The 13788-nt window shown below is 41.7% G+C and overlaps 1 protein-coding gene across 1 annotated transcript in view; it reads left to right on the top strand.

The window, feature by feature from the left end:
- The window catches only part of LOC121555626 (anoctamin-1-like), a 252274-nt gene that overhangs the window by 68234 nt on the left and 170252 nt on the right, over nucleotides 1-13788 (top strand). The gene's annotated exons all lie outside the window — the stretch shown is intronic.

The following is a 13788-nucleotide window of genomic DNA, read 5'->3' as shown; positions in this document are numbered from 1 at the left end:
TTCACCTGGAATGATTTTCCAACAGTCTTGAAGGAGTTCCCACATATGCTGAGCACTTGTTGGCTGCTTTTCCTTCACTCTGCGGTCCAACTCACCCCAAACCATCTCAATTGGTTGAGGTCGGTTGATTGTGGAGGCCAGGTCATCTGATGCAGCACTCCATCACTCTCCTTTTTGGTCAAATAGCCCTTACATTGCCTGGAGGTTTGTTGGGTCATTGTCCTGTTGAAAAACAAATGATAGTCCCACTAAGCTCAAACCAGATGGGATGGCATATTGCTGCAGAATGCTGTGGTAGCCATGCTGGTTAAGTGTGCCTTGAATTCTAAATAAATCACAGACAGTGTCACCAGCAAAGCACCCCCTCACCATCACACCTCCTCCTCCATGCTTTACGGTGGGAACCACATATGCGGAGATCATCCGTTCACCTGCTCTGCGTCTCACCAATACACGGCGGTTGGAACCAAAAATCTCAAATTTTGACTCATCAGACCAAAGGACAGATTTCCACCGGTCTAATGTCCATTGCTCGTGTTTCTTGGCCCAAGCAAGTCTCTTCTTATTATTGGTGTCCTTTAGTAGTGGTTTCTTTGCAGCAATTCGACCATGAAGGCCTGATTCACGCAGTCTCTTCTGAACAGTTGATGTTGAGATGTGTCTGTTACTTGAACTCTGTGAAGCATTTATTTGGGCTGCAATTTCTGAGGCTGGAAACTCTAATGAACTTATCCTCTGCAGCAGAGGTAACTCTGGGTCTTCCTTTCCAGTGGCGGTCCTCATGAGAGTAAGTTTCATCATAGCACTTGATGGTTTTTGCGACATTTTCCGGATTGACTTTCTTAAAGTAATGATGGACTGTCGTTTCTCTTTGCTTATTTGAGCTGTTCTTGTTATAATATGGGCTTGATCTTTTACCAAATAGGGCTATCTTCTGTATACAGTGGCTTGCGAAAGAATTCACCCCTCTTGGCATTTTTCCTATTTTGTTTCCTTACAACCTGGAATTAAAATTGATTATTTGGGGGTTTGTATAATTTGATTTACACAACATGCCTACCACTTTGAAGATGCAAAACATTTTTTATTGTGAAACAAACAAGAAATAAGACAAAAAAACAGAACTTGAGTGTGCATAACTATTACAGCTGCAAGTCTCTTGGGGTATGTCTCTTTAAGCTTGGCACATCTAGCCATTGGGATTATTGTCCATTCTTCAAGGCAAAACTGCTCCAGCTCCTTCAAGTTGGATGGGTTCCGCTGGTGTACAGCAATCTTTAAGTCATACCACATATTCTCAATTGGATTGATGTCTGGGCTTTGACTAGGCCATTCCAAGACACTTAAATGTTTCCCTTAAACCACTCAAGTGTTGCTTTAGCAGTATGCTTAGGGTCATTGTCCTGCTGGAAGGTGAACCTCCATCCCAGTCTCAAATCACTGGAAGACTGAAACAGGTTTCCCTCAAGAATTTCCCTGTATTTAGCGCCATCCATAATTACTTCAATTTTGACCAGTTTCCCAGTCCCTGCCGATGGAAAAACATCCCCACAGCATGATGCTGCCACCACCATGCTTCACTGTGGGGAGTCTCCCACATGCCTTTTGGCGAACACCAAACGTGTTTGCTTATTTTTTTCTTTAAGCAATGGCTTTTTTCTGGCCACTGTTCTGTAAAGCCCAGCTCTGTGGAGTGTACGGCTTAAAGTGGTCCTATGGACAGATACTCCAATCTCCGCTGTGGAGCTTTGCAGCTCCTTCAGGGTTATCTTTGGTCTCTTTGTTGCCTCTCTGATTAATGCCCTCCTTGCCTGGTCCGTGAATTTTGGTGGGCGGCCCTCTCTTGGCAGGTTTGCCATATTTTTTCAATTTTTTAATAATGGATTTAATGGTGCTCCGTGGGATATAGTCCCGTGAGCTCAGTTGGTAGAGCATGGCGTTTGCAACGCCAGTGTTGTGGGTTCGAGTCCCAAGGGGGGCCAGTATGAAAATGTATACACTCACTAAGTGTAAGTCGCTCTGGATAAGAGCGTCTGCTAAATGACTAAAATGTTTAAAAAATGTTCAACGTTTTGGATATTTTTTTATAACCCAAACCTGATCTGTACTTCTCCACAACTTTGTCCCTGACCTGTTTGGAGAGCTCCTTGGTCTTCATGGTGCTGCCTGCTTGGTGGTGTTGCAGACTCTGGGGCCTTTCAGAACAGGTGTATATACGGTGGGGAGAACAAGTATTTGATACATTGCCGATTTTGCAGGTTTTCCTACTTACAAAGCATGTAGAGGTCTGTAATTTTTATCATCGGTACACTTCAACTGTGAGAGACAGAATCTAAAACAAAAATCCAGAAAATCACATTGTATGATTTTTAAGTAATTCAGTTGCATTTTATTGCATGACATAAGTATTTGATACATCAGAAAAGCAGAACTTAATATTTGGTACAGAAACCTTTGTTTGCAATTACAGAGATCATACGTTTCCTGTAGGTCTTGACCAGGTTTGCACACACTTCAACAGGGATTTTGGCCCACTCCTCCATACAGACCTTCTCCATATCCTTCAGGTTTCGGGGCTGTCGCTGGGCAATACGGACTTTCAGCTCCCTCCAAAGATTTTCTATTGGGTTCAGGTCTGGAGACTGGCTAGGCCACTCCAGGACCTTGAGATGATTCTTACGGAGCCACTCCTTAGTTGCCCTGGCTGTGTGTTTCTGGTCGTTGTCATGCTGGAAGACCCAGCCACGACCCATCTTCAATGCTCTTACTGAGGGAAGGAGGTTGTTGGCCAAGATCTCGCGATACATAGCCCCATCCATCCTCCCCTCTATACGGTGCAGTCGTCCTGTCCCCTTTGCAGAAAAGCATCCCCAAAGAATGATGTTTCCACCTCCATGCTTCACGGTTGGGATGGTGTTCTTGGGGTTGTACTCATCGTTCTTCTTCCTCCAAACACAGCGAGTGGAGTTTAGACCAAAAAGCTATATTTTTGTCTCATCAGACCACATGACCTTCTCCCATTCCTCCTCTGGATCATCCAGATGGTCATTGGCAAACTTCACACGGGCCTGGACATGCGCTGGCTTGAGCAGGGGGACCTTGCGTGCGCTGCAGGATTTTAATCCATGACGGCGTAGTGTGTTACTAATGGTTTTCTTTGAGACTGTGGTCCCAGCTCTCTTCAGGTCATTGACCAGGTCCTTCCGTGTAGTTCTTGGCTGATCCCTCACCTTCCTCATGATCATTGATGCCCCACGAGGTGAGATCTTGAATGGAGCCCCAGACCAAGGGTGATTGACCGTCATCTTGAACTTCTTCCATTTTCTAATAATTGCGGCAACAGTTGTTGCCTTCTCACCAAGCTGCTTGCCTATTGTCCTGTAGCCCATCCCAGCCTTGTGCAGGTCTACAATTTTATCCCTGATGTCCTTACACAGCTCTCTGGTCTTGGCCATTGTGGAGAGGTTGGAGTCTGTTTGATTGAGTGTGTGGACAGGTGTCTTTTATACAGGTAACGAGTTCAAACAGGTGCAGTTAATACAGGTAATGAGTGGAGAACAGGAGGGCTTCTTAAAGAAAAACTAACAGGTCTGTGAGAGCCGGAATTCTTACTGGTTGGTAGGCGATCAAATACTTATGTCATGCAATAAAATGCAAATTAATTACTCAAAAATCATACAATGTGATTTTCTGGATTTTTGTTTTAGATTCCGTCTCTCACAGTTGAAGTGTACCTATGATAAAAATTACAGACCTCTACATGCTTTGTAAGTAGGAAAACCTGCAAAATCGGCAATGTATCAAATACTTGTTCTCCCCACTGTATACTGAGATCATGTGACAGATCATGTGACACTTAGATTGCACACAGGTGGACTTTATTTAACTAATTATGTGACTTCTGAAGGTAATTGGTTGCACCAGATCTTATTTAGGGGCCTCATAGCAAAGGGGGTGAATACATTCATACATGCACACACCACTTTTCCATTATTTATCTTTTAGAATTCATTTTTTTCATTTCACTTCACCAATTTGGACCCCTACCTTGTCACAACACAACTGATTGGCTCAAACGCATTAAGAAGGAAAGAAATTCCACAAATTAACCTTTAACAAGGCACACCTGTTAATTGAAATTCATTCCAGGTGACCACCTCATGAAGCTGGTTGAGAGAATGCCAAGAGTGTGCAAAGCTGTCATCAAGGCAAAGGTTGGCTACTTTGAAGAATCTCAAATATAAAACACTTTTTTGGTTACTGCATCATTCCATATGTTATTTCATAGTTTTGATGTCTTCACTATTATTCTACAATGTAGAAAATAGTAAAAATAAAGAAAAACCCTGGAATGAGTAGGTGTGTCCAAACTGTATATAAATATGGGTTGTTTTTACAATGGTGTTTGTTCTTCACTGGATGCCCTTTTCTTGTGACAACAGGTCACAAATCTTGCAGCTGTGATGGCACACTGTGGTATTTCACCCAGTAGACATGGGAGTTTATCAAAATTGGATTTGTTTTTGAATTCTTTGTGGGTCTGTATATTCTGAGTGAAATATGTGTCTCTAATATGGTCATACATTTGGCAGGAGGTAAGGAAGTTCAGCTCAGTTTCCACCTCATTTTGTGGGCAGTGTGCACATAGCCTGTCTTCTCTTGAGAGCCAGGTCTGCCTACGGCAGCCTTTCTCAATAGCAAGGCTATGCTCACTGAGTCTGTACATAGTCAAAGCTTTCCTTAAGTTTGGGTCAGTCATAGTGGTCAGGTATTCTGCCACTGTGTACTCTCTGTTTAGGGCCAAATAGCATTCTAGTTTGCTCAGTTTTTTTGTAAATTCTTTCCAATGTGTCAAGTAATTCTCTTTTTGTTTTCTCATGATTTGGTTGGGTCTAATTGTGTTGCTGTCCTCGGGCTCTGTGGGATCTGTTTGTGTTTGTGAACAGAGCCCCAGGACCAGCTTACTTAGGGGACTCTTCTCCAGGTTCATCTCTCTGTAGGTGATGGCTTTGTTATGGAAGGTTTGGGAATCACTTCCTTTTAGGTGTTTGTAGAATTGAATGGCTCTTTTCTGGATTTCGATAATTAGCGGGTATCAGCCTAATTCTGCTCTGCATGCATTATTTGGTGTTTTATGTTGTACACAGAGTATTTTTTGCAGAATTCTGCATGCAGAGTCTCAATTTGATGTGTGTCCCATTTTGTAAATTCTTGGTTGGTGAGCGGACCCCAGACCTCACAACCATGAAGGGCAATGGGTTCTATAATTGATTCAAGTATTTTTAGCCAGATCCTAATTGGTATTTCAAATGTTATGTTTCTTATGATTGCGATGAAGGCCCTTCTTGCCTCTCAGATCATTCACAGCTTTGTGGAAGTTACCTGTAATTGGAGAATCCAGTGGGTTCTGGTAGTCTTTAATAGCTGATTCTAAGATTTGTAATGAATCATGTATAAGTTTTTGCTGTTTGTTCTTTGTTATAGAGCCAAAAATATCTCTGTTTTTGGATAGATAACTCTTCGTGTTGTTTGTTTAGTGTGTTCCAATTTTCCCAGAAGTGGTTCGATTCTATGGATTCTTCAATTACATTGAACTGATTTCTGACGTGCTGTTCCTTCTTTTTCCATATTGTTTTAGTGATTCACCATAGTGAAGGCGTAGGTTTTCTGGGTCTCTATGTTTTTGACTGGATGGTTTCTAAATGTCTTTCTTAGGTGTTTCTATTCTCCATCAAACCATTGTTGTTAATTTTCTTAGATTGTCTGCTTGAAAAAAAAATGTGAAAGGGAAGCTGAAAGTTCAAATATACTGTTTAGGCTTTCTACTGCCAAGTTTACAACTTCACTATTACAGTGGAAAGTTTTGTCCAGGAAGTTTTCTAAAAGGGATGAATTTGTTATTGCCTAATAATTTTTTGGTAGGTTTCTACAATACTTCCCTTCCATCTATAGTATTTTTTAGCAATATGCAGTTCCTTTGGCTTTGATGCCTCATGATTGAGTATTGCTCTTTTTAAGTAGACTGTGATTTGTCTGTGATCTGATAGGGGTGTCAGTGGGCTGACTGTGAACGCTCTGGGTTGAGGTCAGTGATAAAGTAGTCTACAGTATTACTGCCAAGAGATGAGCTATAGGTGTACCTACCATAAGAGTCCCCTCGAAACCTACCATTGACTATGTACATAACCAGCGTGCGACAGAGCTGCAGGAGTTGTGACCCATTTTTGTTGGTTGTTTTGTCATAGTTGTGTCTAGGGGGGCATATTTGGGAGGGAATGCTGTCACCTCCAGGTAGGTGTTTGTCCCCATGTGTGCTAATAGTGTCAGGTTCTTGTCCAGTTCTGGCATTTAGGTCACCACAGACTAGTACATGTCCCTGGGTCTGGAAATGGTTGATCTCCCCCTCTAGGATGGAGAAGCTGTCATCGTTAAAGTGTGGGGATTCTATTCGGGGGATATACAGTGGGGAGAACAAGTATTTGATACACTGCCAATTTTGCAGGTTTTCCTACTTACAAAGCATGTAGAGGTCTGTATTTTTATCATAGGTACACTTCAACTGTGAGAGACGGAATCTAAAACAAAAATCCAGAAAATCACATTGTATGATTTTTAAGTAATTCATTTGCAATTTATTGCATGACATAAGTATTTGATCACCTACCAACCAGTAAGAATTCCGACTCTCACAGACCTGTTAGTGTTTCTTTAAGAAGCACTCCTGTTCTCCACTCATTACCTGTATTAACTGCACCTGTTTGAACTTGTTACCTGTATAAAAGACACCTGTCCACACACTCAATCAAACAGACTCCAACCTCTCCACAATGGCCAAGACCAGAGAGCTGTGTAAGGACATCAGGGATAAAATTGTAGACCTGCACAAGGCTGGGATGGGCTACAGGACAATAGGCAAGCAGCTTGGTGAGAAGGCAACAACTGTTGGCGCAATTATTAGAAAATGGAAGAAGTTCAAGATGACGGTCAATCACCCTCGGTCTGGGGCTCCATGCAAGATCTCAGCTCGTGGGGCATCAATGATAATGAGGAAGGTGAGGGATCAGCCCAGAACTAAACGGCAGGACCTGGTCAATGACCTAAAGAGAGCTGGGACCACAGTCTCAAAGAAAACCATTAGTAACACACTACGCCGTCATGGATTAAAATCCTGCAGCGCACGCAAGGTCCCCCTGCTCAAGCCAGCGCATGTCCAGGCCCGTCTGAAGTTTGCCAATGACCATCTGGATGATCCGGAGGAGGAATGGGAGAAGGTCATGTGGTCTGATGAGACAAAAATATAGCTTTTTGGTCTAAACTCCACTCGCCGTGTTTGGAGGAAGAAGAAGGATGAGTACAACCCCAAGAACACCATCCCAACCGTGAAGCATGGAGGTGGAAACATCATTCTTTGGGGATGCTTTTCTGCAAAGGGGACAGGACGACTGCACCGTATTGAGGGGAGGATGGATGGGGCCATGTATCGCGAGATCTTGGCCAACAACCTCCTTCCCTCAGTAAGAGCATTGAAGATGGGTCGTGGCTGGGTCTTCCAGCATGACAACGACCGAAACACACAGCCAGGGCAACTAAGGAGTGGCTCCGTAAGAGGCATCTCAAGGTCCTGGAGTGGCCTAGCCAGTCTCCAGACCTGAACCCAATAGAAAATCTTTGGAGGGAGCTGAAAGTCCATATTGCCCAGCGACAGCCCCGAAACCTGAAGGATCTGGAGAAGGTTTGTATGGAGGAGTGGGCCAAAATCCCTGCTGCAGTGTGTGCAAACCTGGTCAAGACCTACAGGAAACGTATGATCGCTGTAATTGCAAACAAAGGTTTCTGTACCAAATATTAAGTTCTGCTTTTCTGATGTGTCAAATACTTATGTCATGCAATAAAATGCAAATTAATTACTTAGAAATCATATAATGTGATTTTCTGGATTTTTGTTTTAGATTCCGTCTCTCACAGTTGAAGTGTACCTATGATCAAAATTACAGACCTCTACATGCTTTGTAAGTAGGAAAACCTGCAAAATCAGCAGTGTATCAAATACTTGTTCTCCCCACTGTAGGTAGCACACATGAAGACATTTTTCTCTGTTGAGATAATTTCCTTATACATTTTTAGCCAGATGTAAAATGTTCCTGTTTTGACTAATTTAATTGAGTAGGTTAGGTCTGCTCCATACCAAATTAGCATACCCCCTGAGTCTCTTACCTGCTTCACACCTGGTAGTTTGGTGGATGGGACTACCAGCTCTCTGTAACCTAGAGGGTTACAAGATTCTCTGCTCTGATGAAACCAAGATTGAACTCTTTGGCCTCAATGCCAAGCGTCATGTCTGGAGGAAACCTGGCACCATCCCTACGGTGAAGCATGATGGTGGCAGCATCATGCTGTGGGGATGTTTTTCAGCAGCAGGGACTGGGAGACTAGTCAGGATCGAGGGAAAGATAAACGGAGCAAAGTAGAGAGAAGTTCCTTGATGAAAACCTGCTCCAGAGCGCTCAGGACCTCAGACTGGGGCGAAGGTTCACCTTCCAACAGGACAATGACCCTAAGCACACAGCCAAGACAATGCAGGAGTGGCTTCGGGACAAGTCTCTGAATGTCCTTAAGTGGCCCAGCCAGAACCCGATCGGATATCTCTGGAGAGACCTGAAAATAGCTGTGCAGCGACGCTCCCCATCCAACCTGACAAAGCTTGAGAGGATCTGCAGAGAAGAATGGGAGAAACTCCCCAAATACAGGTGTACAAAGCTTGTAGCGGCCGTAATCGCTGCCAAAGGTGCTTCAACAAAGTACTGAGTAAAGGGTCTGAATACTTATGTAGTTGTGATATTAAAACAGTTTTTTACTTTGTCATTATGGGGTATTGTGTAGAGATTGATGGGGGGAAAAATAAATGTAATCAATTTTAGAATAATGCTGTAACGTAACAAAATGTGGAAAAGGCAAGGCGTCTGAATACTTTCCGAATGCACTGTATTTCAATTTGAATAAAAAAATGTATGGTGTAGAATGCCCGGCGCGCTTTCTCTCTAAGTTCATTCACTGCCTCATTTAGGGGTCCAGTTGAGATTTTTTTAAACCTAAGTAATTGTAGTGTATGCAGTACTCTATATATTTTGTACCAATTGAATACTTTGGGCTAATTCCCTGAGATCTGGATCTTCTCTGGAAAATCATAATTTTAGTCTTAATTAGGGTTTACTGCCAGGGCCCAGGTCTGGCAGTACTGCTCTAGCAGGTCCAGGCTCTGCTGTAGACCATGTGCTGTGGGTTTACTGCCAGGGCCCAGTACTGCTCTAGCAGGTCCAGGCTCTGCTGTAGACCATGTGCTGTGGGTTTACTGCCAGGGCCCAGTACTGCTCTAGCAGGTCCAGGCTCTGCTGTAGGCCATGCTGTGGGTTTACTGCCAGGGCCCAGTACTGCTCTAGCAGGTCCAGGCTCTGCTGTAGACCATGTGCTGTGGGTTTACTGCCAGGGCCCAGTACTGCTCTAGCAGGTCCAGGCTCTGCTGTAGACCATGTGCTGTGGGTTTACTGCCAGGGCCCAGGTCTGTCAGTACTGCTCTAGCAGGTCCAGGCTCTGCTGTAGGCCATGTGCTGTGGGTGACAGCAGGCACAGGTCATTTGCAAAGAGCAGGCATTTAACTTTTTAATTTTGGATACTAACACAAGGGGCTGAGGAGTTTTCTAGAATAGTGGCCAATTCGTTGATGTAAATATTAAAGAGGGCTCAGTTTGCAACCCTGGCGAAGGCCCCGCCCCTGGTTAAAGAATTATGTTATTTTCTTGCCAATTTTGATGCTGTAAGTATTGCAACATTTATTTAATTATGTAATATGTTTTACCCCCTACACTACTTTCAATAACTTTGTAGAACAGTCCTGTATGCCAAATAGAATCAAAGGCTTTTTGGAAGTCGATAAAGCAAGAGGACATTTTGGTATTATTTTGGTGGACATGTTTATCTATCAGGGTGTGTAGGGTGTAAATATGATCGGTCATGCGATGTTTTGGTAAAAATCAAATTTGGCTTTTACTCAAGACATTGTGCTTATTAAGGAAGTTTAGAACTTTTACATTTATAATAATACTACAGAAAACCTTCTCAAGGTTACTGTTCACACAAATGCCTCTGTAATTGTAAGGGTCAAATTTGTCTCCATTCTTAAAGATTGGGGTTATGAGTCCTTGATTCCAGATGTCAGGGAAATAACCTAAATTCAGGATCAAATTAAACAGTTTTTTAATATAGCCAATTGAAATGTTGCACTAGTGAATTTGAGCATCTCATTTAGGATGCCATCAGGTCTGCATGCTTTTTTAACTTACAGGGCCTGAAGTTTCTTATAGAGCTCCTGGTCAGTGATTGGGGAGTCCAGTGGATTTTGATTGTCCTTTATAGCTTTTTCTAATCCATTCAACTTCTCATGAATTTGGCATTGTTCTGTGTTTGTGTCAATTTGAACGGTGCTGTAGAGGGTTTTAAAAATGGGTTGTCCATATGTCACCATTTTGTGTCGCTAATTCCTCTAGTTTCGAAGTAATTATTATTATTATTTATTTTTTTGCAGAAGTAGTTTGTGTTCATGGACTCCTCAATTAGTGTCAGTTGCTTGCTGTTGTACTGAGCTTTTTTGGTTCTGAGTGCACGTTTATAGAGTTTTAAAGTCTCACAGTAAAGAAGCCATAAATCTAGCAGTAAAAAACATCAACAACTGAAATGATTTAAAAACAATAAAAAGACGACAGATTGTAAAATTATCATGAACAAACTTAGAACACTATCAAACCAAAAGCACAAAGACCCAAATAATGGTGAGATTTAAAGTCTCACAGTAATGAAGGCATAATTCACCATTATTTGGGTCTTTGTGCTTTTGGTGGATGTGGTATCCAGAAAATTATCTAAGAGTGTTTGGATTCTTTGGTTACTGGTTGCTTTCTGGTATTCTTCTGTGCTGTTTTGGACCCATCTTTATGAAGTTCTGAATGTGTGGTTGTTTCCATGTCTGTTCTTTTGAGGAACAAGTTCATTTGGCTGTGATCAGACAGAGGTGTTAGTGGATTGAAAGTGAATGAGCTGAGAGAGAAAGGGTCAATGTCTGTAATCATATAGTCTACTGTGCTGTGGCCAAGAGGTGAGCAATAGCGGAATCTCCCCAAAGAGCCCCCAGTAACCTACCATTGACAAAGTACAGACCCAGGCTTCGACAGAGCTGCAACAGATCCCTTCCGTTTTTGTTGCTGGTGCTGTCACTGTTGTTTCTATGGGAGAGATGAAGACAGTTAGAAACAGTATGGCCTGTAATAAAGCTGTCCGCTCGTGTGGTCATTAGACTAAAAGTGTTAATGTGCGTGCATTTGTGTCCCCAAAGATGAGCATATTTCCCTGGACCTGGAAATGGCACGTCTCTTCCTCAAGGCTGGGGAATATCTCCTCTGAGTAATATAGAGATTATGAGGGGGGAATATAGAGTAATTATTACCTACTACATTTTTACATTTTAGTCATTTAGCAGATGCTCTTATCCAGAGCGACTTACAGTTTTAGTGAGTGCATACATCTTTCATACTGGCCCCCCGTGGGAATCGAACCCACAACCCTGGCGTTGCAAGCGCCATGCTCTACCAACTGAGCTACAGGAGGCTACTGGTGTCTATAACTCTGTTTCTCTCTCTATCAGGTATCTAATGGTTATTAACTACTGGTGTCTATAACTCTGTATCTCTCTCTATCAGGTATCTAATGGTTATTAACTACTGGTGTCTATAACTCTGTCTCTCTCTATCAGGTATCTAATGGTTATTAACTACTGGTGTCTATAACTCTGTCTCTCTCTCTCTCTCTATCAGGTATCTAATGGTTATTAACTACTGGTGTCTATAACTCTGTCTCTCTCTCTCTCTCTATCAGGTATCTAATGGTTATTAACTACTGGTGTCTATAACTCTGTCTCTCTCTCTATCAGGTATCTAATGGTTATTAACTACTGGTGTCTATAACTCTGCCTCTCTCTATCAGGTATCTAATGGTTATTAACTACTGGTGTCTATAACTCTCTCTCTCTCTATCAGGTATCTAATGGTTATTAACTACTGGAGTCTATAACTCTGTCTCTCTCTCTATCAGGTATCTAATGGTTATTAACTACTGGTGTCTATAACTCTGTGTCTCTCTCTATCAGGTATCTAATGGTTATTAACTACTGGTGTCTATAACTCTGTCTCTCTCTCTATCAGGTATCTAATGGTTATTAACTACTGGTGTCTATAACCCTGTCTCTCTCTATCAGGTATCTAATGGTTATTAACTACTGGTGTCTATAACTCTGTCTCTCTCTCTATCAGGTATCTAATGGAATTTTAACTATTGGTGTCTATAACTCTGTCTCTCTCTCTATCAGGTATCTAATGGTTATTAACTACTGGTGTCTATAACTCTGTCTCTCTCTCTATCAGGTATCTAATGGTTATTAACTACTGGTGTCTATAACTCTGTATCTCTCTCTATCAGGTATCTAATGGTTATTAACTACTGGTGTCTATAACTCTGTCTCTCTCTCTCTCTCTCTCTCTATCAGGTATCTAATGGTTATTAACTACTGGTGTCTATAACTCTGTCTCTCTCTCTATCAGGTATCTAATGGTTATTAACTAGTGGTGTCTATAACTCTGTCTCTCTCTCTCTCTCTATCAGGTATCTAATGGTTATTAACTAGTGGTGTCTATAACTCTGTCTCTCTCTCTATCAGGTATCTAATGGTTATTAACTACTGGTGTCTATAACTCTGTATCTCTCTCTATCAGGTATCTAATGGTTATTAACTACTGGTGTCTATAACTATCTCTCTCTCTCTCTATCAGGTATCTAATGGTTATTTACTACTGGTGTCTATAACTCTGTCTCTCTCTCTCTATCAGGTATCTAATGGTTATTAACTACTGGTGTCTATAACTCTGTCTCTCTCTATCAGGTATCTAATGGTTATTAACTACTGGTGTCTATAACTCTGTCTCTCTCTCTATCAGGTATCTAATGGTTATTAACTACTGGTGTCTATATCTCTCTCTCTCTCTCTCTATCAGGTATCTAATGGTTATTAACTACTGGTGTCTATAACTCTGTCTCTCTCTCTATCAGGTATCTAATGGTTATTAACTACTGGTGTCTATAACTCTGTATCTCTCTCTATCAGGTATCTAATGGTTGTTAACTACTGGTGTCTATAACTCTGTCTCTCTCTATCAGGTATCTAATGGTTATTAACTACTGGTGTCTATAACTCTGTCTCTCTCTCTATCAGGTATCTAATGGTTATTAACTACTGGTGTCTATAACTCTGTCTCTCTCTATCAGGTATCTAATGGTTATTAACTACTGGTGTCTATAACTCTGTCTCTCTCTATCAGGTATCTAATGGTTATTAACTACTGGTGTCTATAACTCTGTCTCTCTCTCTATCAGGTATCTAATGGTTATTAACTACTGGTGTCTATAACTCTGTCTCTCTCTATCAGGTATATAATGGTTATTAACTACTGGTGTCTATAACTCTGTCTCTCTCTCTATCAGGTATCTAATGGTTATTAACTACTGGTGTCTATAACTCTGTATCTCTCTCTATCAGGTATCTAATGGTTATTAACTACTGGTGTCTATAACTCTGTCTCTCTCTCTATCAGGTATCTAATGGTTATTAACTACTGGTGTCTATAACTCTGTCTCTCTCTCTATCAGGTATCTAATGGTTATTAACTACTGGTGTCTATAACTCTCTCT

Source organism: Coregonus clupeaformis, unplaced genomic scaffold, assembly GCF_020615455.1.
Source record: "Coregonus clupeaformis isolate EN_2021a unplaced genomic scaffold, ASM2061545v1 scaf0384, whole genome shotgun sequence".
NCBI classification, from domain to species: Eukaryota; Metazoa; Chordata; class Actinopteri; order Salmoniformes; family Salmonidae; genus Coregonus; species Coregonus clupeaformis.
Note: the sequence above shows the minus strand (reverse complement) of the source record. Positions and strands in the feature narration are given on the sequence as shown.